General features: G+C 42.6%; 1 pseudogene; it reads left to right on the forward strand.

Annotated features, from left to right (window-relative positions):
- The first annotated feature begins 398 nt into the window (after positions 1–398).
- Positions 399–726, forward strand: LOC110298062 (annotated as a pseudogene).
- Positions 727–6,981: the final 6,255 nt, after the last annotated feature.

Consider the following 6,981-nt stretch of genomic DNA (forward strand, 5'->3'; position numbering starts at 1 on the left):
GTGGCTTCTTTCAGGGTTTTGTCAGAACATAGAAAACTGACTAGTATAGGACTCATACTCGGAGTCTGCACATTATTTCCTTCCAAAGGAAGTCCTCATCAACCCTCCTCGGATTCAAAGGGTAAGGAAATCAGCTCATTTCTTTATGACTAATAACAAGATCTGTCTTCATTTGCAAATCTACCATCACTTGCCATTGCCCATATTACCGTCTCAAGAAATTACCATTTTCCTAATTAGAGCCCATGTGTATATTTCAATGTGTTTTATAAGATGTGAGTTAGGGAAAACAAGAAAAATGGGGTCTTCTCTATTCAAATACCCTTGCAATTAATGTCATTAGTCTGGCTTTTTAAAAGTTAGTCCATCTCTCTCTTTCCTGCGGCACCTTAGGGACCATGGCCAATCCCTGAGTGAGGCAGATCAAGATCAAGACCAGAGTAATGAAGTGACTGGTCAAAGAAAGAGTGATGTATGAAAAAGAAGCAAAGCAGCAAGAAGAAATGATTGAAAAAACTGAAGGCTGAAGATGGAGAAAACGACGCCATTAAGAAGCAGACAGAGATCCTGTAAGAGTCCCGGATGATGATCCCAGATTGCCAGCATCGGTTAGAAGCTGCATATACTGATCTTCAGCAGATATTAGAAAGTGAAAAAGACTTGGAAGAAACTGAGGAGTATAAAGAAGCCTGTGTAGTGCTGGATTCTGTGAAGCTAGAAGACTGATATTTTTCTATACAGGATGGGATTTTTTGTATTAAATCCTGGGGTCCATTCTACAATTCGTTATTTTTTGGCCACTGCTGTGTTTAATAATATGAAAACGTGATTCTTCTTATGCAGTTGCATATATTTTTCTTTGCATAACTTAATGTGTCAAATGAGTTCATCTAATAAAATTGTTTGTTTTATACTTTTTTAAAAAAAGTCAGTCCATGTGATGTGTGTTCAAAAAAAATGGGCTGAGTAGCAACCACATGATAGGCTGTGGACTAGTATAGAATTGAAAAGGTGTCTGTCTTGAGCAAGTTAACACAATGCATGAAGATCCAGGCACTCACTCAACAAGTGCTATATAGGGTTTGCTAAAATGAAGAAGGCTAGGGATGTAATATAGCCCCATGGTAGAATCCTTGCTTACTCTGCACAAGGACCTAGGTTGAATCCACAGTACCACCAATGTCTTGGCTTGATTTCTACTGCTGAAATAAATATAATAACCAAAAGCAACCTGGAGAATGGTGGTACCTGCCTTTAAACCCAGCATTTGGGAAGCAGAAGCAGGCAGATCTCTGAGCTGGAGGCCAGCCTGGTCTACAGAGCAAGCTCTAGGCCAGCCGGGGCTACAAAGAGAAACCCTGTCTTTTAAAAACTAAAAGCAAGCAAGCAAACAAAAAAGTAGCTTGTGGAGGAAAGGGTTTATTTCAGCTAACAACTCCCAAGTTCTGCTCCATCACTGAGAGAAGTCAGGGCAGGAGCTCAGCACGGAAGCCTGGAGGCTGGAACGGATGCAGAGTTCATGGAGAAATGCTGCTTACTGTCTTGTTCCCCATGGTTTTTTCAGCTTTCTTTCTTATTAAAACCCAGAATCACCTGCTCAGGGATGACACCACCCACAATGGGATGTATGCTTGCACATTAACCATCAGTCAAGGAAATGTACCACAGCCTTGACTACAGGCCAATCTGACAAAGGCAATTACTCAGTTGAGCTTCTCACTTCCCACATATGTCTTGGTTTGTGTCAGGTTGGCAAAAAAGCAACAAGCACAGTCACACATACACAAAAGACAAAGATGGAGAGTAGAAAGGGGGGTAACCAAGACAATTAGTGTGACCGTAGGATTCACAACCTAGGAAGGGAGCCAGCCATTTTGGTCTATCTGTTGTGCAGGGAATTAAGTAACAGGAATGCTAGTATCTTCTGTATATCGCTCTATCTCCATTGCCTGACAACAGGCCAGCATGCAGTAACTGGTAAATAAATATTCATTGAGTACATGAATAAAAGATGTGTACACAGTGCTAACCAAATGCAGATGAGAAAAAATTAATTGTGAGAACAAGAGACATCTTCATCAGAACAGGTGAGTTGTAAAATGTCATCCAAAAAAGAACTGTCTTGTTCAGAGAAGAGGGCTGAAGAGAAAACTCCAGGGCCAGCAGAAGCAATGTGAGAAGTCCAAAGAGTAGGTTGCCTGGGATAGATGGGACTGGAAAGTCATCCCACACCCAAACAACCTTTGGGGTTGCCGGGGGTTCTCCTGTCTCACTTGAGTATTCAAACAGTGATTTGAACCCCTCACCAATGACAAAGCAAAAAGGCATCAAGCTTCATTGTGCCATAAAAAGTGGCCACACCCACCATTTAACCAGAGGTAGCCCTACTCAGAGGGGTATATAAATTTTGAGATTTGCTCATGTGGTTTGGGGGATTTACACAGAGGCAGCAACAAAATATCTATAAAGAATCTAAGCAAACACACAGGGGTGAGGAAGCAGAGGCCAGAAATGCCTGTGGGAGCCAGCTTGAGAGGGAAGACTTGGGAGCCGGCCAGAAGGATGCTAGTGGAAGCCTGAGCACTTAGCTCTGAGACCTTCATCAGCTTCCACTGCCCTCTTCCCTCAAATAAAGAACTAAAATCTCCTTCTTACCCCCACCCCCTGTTTGGGACTTCAGAGAAGACAAAAAGAAAGTTCCCCCATATGCCATCCCTGCCCTCCTGCAGGACAGACAAGTGGGAGTCTCAAGGAAGGGCAACAGCAGTGTCTTTGATGACATCCTGTGGCTTCATGTTCAAGGTTATTCAGAGCCTTAAATCCTCGTCCTGAAGCTTAAATCTCGGCATAATGCTCAATTTCTTTCTTATCCCAGTAGGAGCAGAGGAAAGGCTTTTGTCCTTCACCTTCAGAAAACTTTCTGGAAGGAACCAACTAGACATTAAATAGGAGGCAAGAGGTATACAGTGATTAATGCAGCCAGGGGAAGGGACAGGGAAAAATCACAGTGTGCAAATCAACAAATTTTGAGTCTCAAAGAAAAGGTCAGATAGTCAGAGCTTAAACAATCTCTCTGAGAGGAGGAGAGTAGAATTCATTTGAGGGAGACTGAATTATGTTTGGGGGAATCCAGAGAACTTGGAAAAACATGCCAGGACAAAGTGTGAACACAGAAGCATGGAAGATAAGTGAATCTCTTAGGAGTATTTAATGGGACTGAAATAAAAGACAATTGTGCGTGACGAAAGTCTGTCCAAGTGTGTTGACAGACTTCTGCCTTTCCTCCTGTGAAATGAGCTTAATGGACGCTCTGAGGTAATGGTTTTCTCCCCTCACTGAGCTGGGCTTTAAACAGACAGGGAGACACCAAAGCTGAGACTCTTCGGCATCTGCTGAGTCCTCTCTGAGTCCCTTGAAACAATCAACACATAAGGGCAGCTTCTGCATGCTGCATCCCCAGGCTACCAAACGCTTCCATTCTTGTAAGGAATTCCGTTTCAATTTCTGTTATCATAGTAAAATACATAAAACACAAAATTCACCATCTTAAAAAAAATGAGAACACAACAAACTTACTATTTTTGGTGCCTGATCTCAGTGGTACACTCAACAAACACAGGAAGAAGGAACCCCAATGGAAGACTTGACGCCATCAGATTGACCTGTGAGCCAGTCTTGATTGATAATTGATGTAGGAAGGCTTAGCCCATTGTGGGTCTGACCCATATAAGAAAGTTAGCTGAGCTAGAGAGATTTCTCAGTGGCTAAGAGCATTTGTTCTTGCAAAGGACCCAGGTTTGATTCCCAGAACCCACATAGTGGCTCCCGACTATCCATAGCTCCAGTTCCAGGGGATTTGTTGTCTTCTTCAGACCTCTTTAGGCACCAGGTATCCACATGGTGCTCAGGTGTGAGCGAAACATTCATAACATAAAATAAGTACATAATAAATAAATAAATAAATAAGAGTGTTTGCTAATGCACCCATGAAGTCTCACCGACACAGCTGCCTAAACATGATCTGAACAAGGAGGTGATCAGTAGACATGCTAATGTGGAATGGGAAAGGTCATGAGGCCCCAGTCCTAGACAAAATACTGCAGGTACAAAAATGCTGAAAGGGAAGAGCACACTTTAATTGGTTATCCAAAACCAAATGGTCAGTTACAGTATATTATGTGGACTTAGCAGTTTAGCAGGAGAGAGTGTATATAACAGCAATTGAAGAAAAAGAAGCTATGAATTTTAAAGAGAACAAGGGGTAGGGTACTTAGGAGAGTTTGGAGGGAAGAAAAGGAAGGAGGAAATGATGTCATTATGTTATAATCTAAAAGGTTGTTAGTTATTATTAGGAGAAGAGGAAAAGAAGGGGGAAAGAGGAAGACATAGAAAAAGGTTAGCTGATCGTGAGCCAGTAAGCAATCCAGGAAACAGCATTCTTTCAAGGTCTCTGTCTGAGTCCATGCCCTGATTTCTGTCAAGGATGGGCTTGACATTGAAATGTAAGCCAAATGTGATGGTTTGTATGTGCTCAGCCCAGGAAGTGGCACTATTAGAAGGTATGGCCCTATTGGAGTAGGTGTGGCCTTGTTGGAGTAGGTGTGTCACAGTGGGCATGGGCTTAAGACCCTCATCCTAGTTGCCTGGAAGTCAGTGTTCTATTAGCAGTCTTCAGACAAAAATATAGAACTCCCAGCTCCTCCTGAGCTGCCATGCTCCTGCCTTGATGATAATGGATTGAACCTCTGAACCTGTAAGCCAGCCCCAATTAAATGTTGTCGTTTATAAAGTTGCATTGCTCATGGTGTCTGTTCACAGCAGTAAAACCCTAAACTAAGACACCAGATATATTCTTTCCTCCTGGAAGTTGCTTTTGGCCATGGTGTTTATCATAACAGAATGCAAACTAAGATACCATTTAAATAATGTTAGTACTTTTAATGGGTTACTGGTGAGACAGCTCAGTGGGTAATGGTGCTTGCCATCAAGCCCAAGGACTAGAGTTCGAGACCCACGTGGTGAACAAAGAATCAACTCGGCTCAGGCAGTTGTCTTCTGACTGCCCGACACTCCCTATAGCTAGTGTATGCTGTTACTATTTTTTTTGTGTCAGGTTTTAGTTTCCTTCAAAGGTGATTTCTACAAGGAGCCATCATCTCTTCTTTCCTGTGGGTCTAGAGATACAATCTTTTTGTTTATTTCTACAGGACTTAGCTGATACCCACTCACTTGAGACAGAAAAGTATAACAAAAGCAAGAAGAGACTGCCACGCAGAAGAAATGCCAAGAATAGGAAAATGACCTTCAAGAGAGAAGAACCGATCTTAAATGTTTAATGCAAACAGAAGCTACAGAGAGCAGGTTGGTTACAGGAGGCATAAATAAGGCAGTGAATTAAAGGAGGAGCCCGGGAAAGATCTCCTGGAATCTCTTTATCTTAGAATAAAGAGGTAAGAGTTACGAGAAAAGAGATGAGAATAAAGATTAGACAGGTGGCATCCAAAAACAAAAAGTGTGTGTTGAGAATCCCTGAAGGCAGGATCTGAGATGCCAAAATGTTAGCCTTCAGCCCCTCAGCCTAGGTTGTCAATGAGAACAGACTCAGACTCAGAGAAACACAGCTTGGACTCGGAGCTCTGGCATGCCTTGCTGTGTCAACTCTAGAAATTTCCTTGGCCTCTCTGTGTTAGTTAATTTTATTGAGTGGGCAATTGCTATAATATTAACTCCTTAGGGAAGTTGTGTGAGGTGATGGTTATAAAATAATTTGCACGAAGTTTTAACAAGCACTCAATCAATGTCCTTTGTTACTGGCTGAATCATGCTCTCTCCAGATTCCTAGCTTGAAATCCAAACAAGACCTTAGCTCAGTGGGTCTCAACCTGTGGGTTGTGACCTCTTTGGGACTGAATGTCCCTATTATGGGGGTCGCCTAGTAATATTTGAAAAACATACATAATTACATTATGAGTCATAACAGTAGCAAAATTAGTCTAAAGTAGTAACGAAAATAATTTTATGGTTAGGGGTCACCACATGAGGAACTGTATGAAAGGGTTGCACACAGCACCAGGAAGATCGAGAAGCGCGATCTAGAGTGTCACAGTATTCAAAGATGCTGCCTCTGGGCCAGTGAGATGGCCCATTGGGTAAAGGTGCTTGCTGTCAAACCTGGTGACCTGAGTTTGATCTTTGGGAACCACATAAGAGAAGAGAATCATCTCCTATGTTTCCTTTTACCTCCACAAGATGCTATTGCTTGCATCGCCTGTGCCCCCTTCATGAACATATGCACACAAAAATAAGTAAGTATATTACTTAAAGTTTTAGAGATGGTGCCTTCAAAGAGACAATGAAGTTAAAATGAGGTCACGATGGTGGCTCCTGATACATTCCAAATATTGCCTTCATAAGAAGGGGTTGGGACACCAAGATCCCCTGGAAACTCACATGGAGAGAAGAGCATGTGCGACTGACTCAAGATCTTGGTCAACCCTCTCTCCACAGGCTAAGAAGAGAGGCTTCAGGAGAAACCAAATAGTTTCCATCTTGATCTTGGTTTTCAGCCTCTGTGGTGGTTTGGATAGGGATGGACCCCATTAGATTCAGGTGTTTGAATGCTTGGCCACAGGGAGTGGCACTATTTGGAGGTGTGGTCTTGTTGGAGTAGGTGTGTCACTGTGGGTGTGGGCTTTGAAGTCTCCTATGCTCAAGTTCTGCCCAATGTGGAACCCAGTCTCCTTTTGCTGCCTTCAGATCAAGATGTGAAACTCGGCTCCTCCAGCATCATGTCTGTCTGCACGGTGCTATGTCTCCTGCCATGATGATAGTGGACTAAGCCTCTAAAACTGTAAGCCAGCCCCAATTAAATATTGTCATTTATAAATAGAGTTGCCATGGTCATGATGTCTCTTCATAGCAATGAAACCCCTAACAGCCTCCAAAACTTCAGAAAAGTGAGTCTCTGTTGTTTGAGCCACC

Source organism: Mus caroli, chromosome 7 (genome assembly GCF_900094665.2).
Source record: "Mus caroli chromosome 7, CAROLI_EIJ_v1.1, whole genome shotgun sequence".
Taxonomy (NCBI): Eukaryota; Metazoa; Chordata; class Mammalia; order Rodentia; family Muridae; genus Mus; species Mus caroli.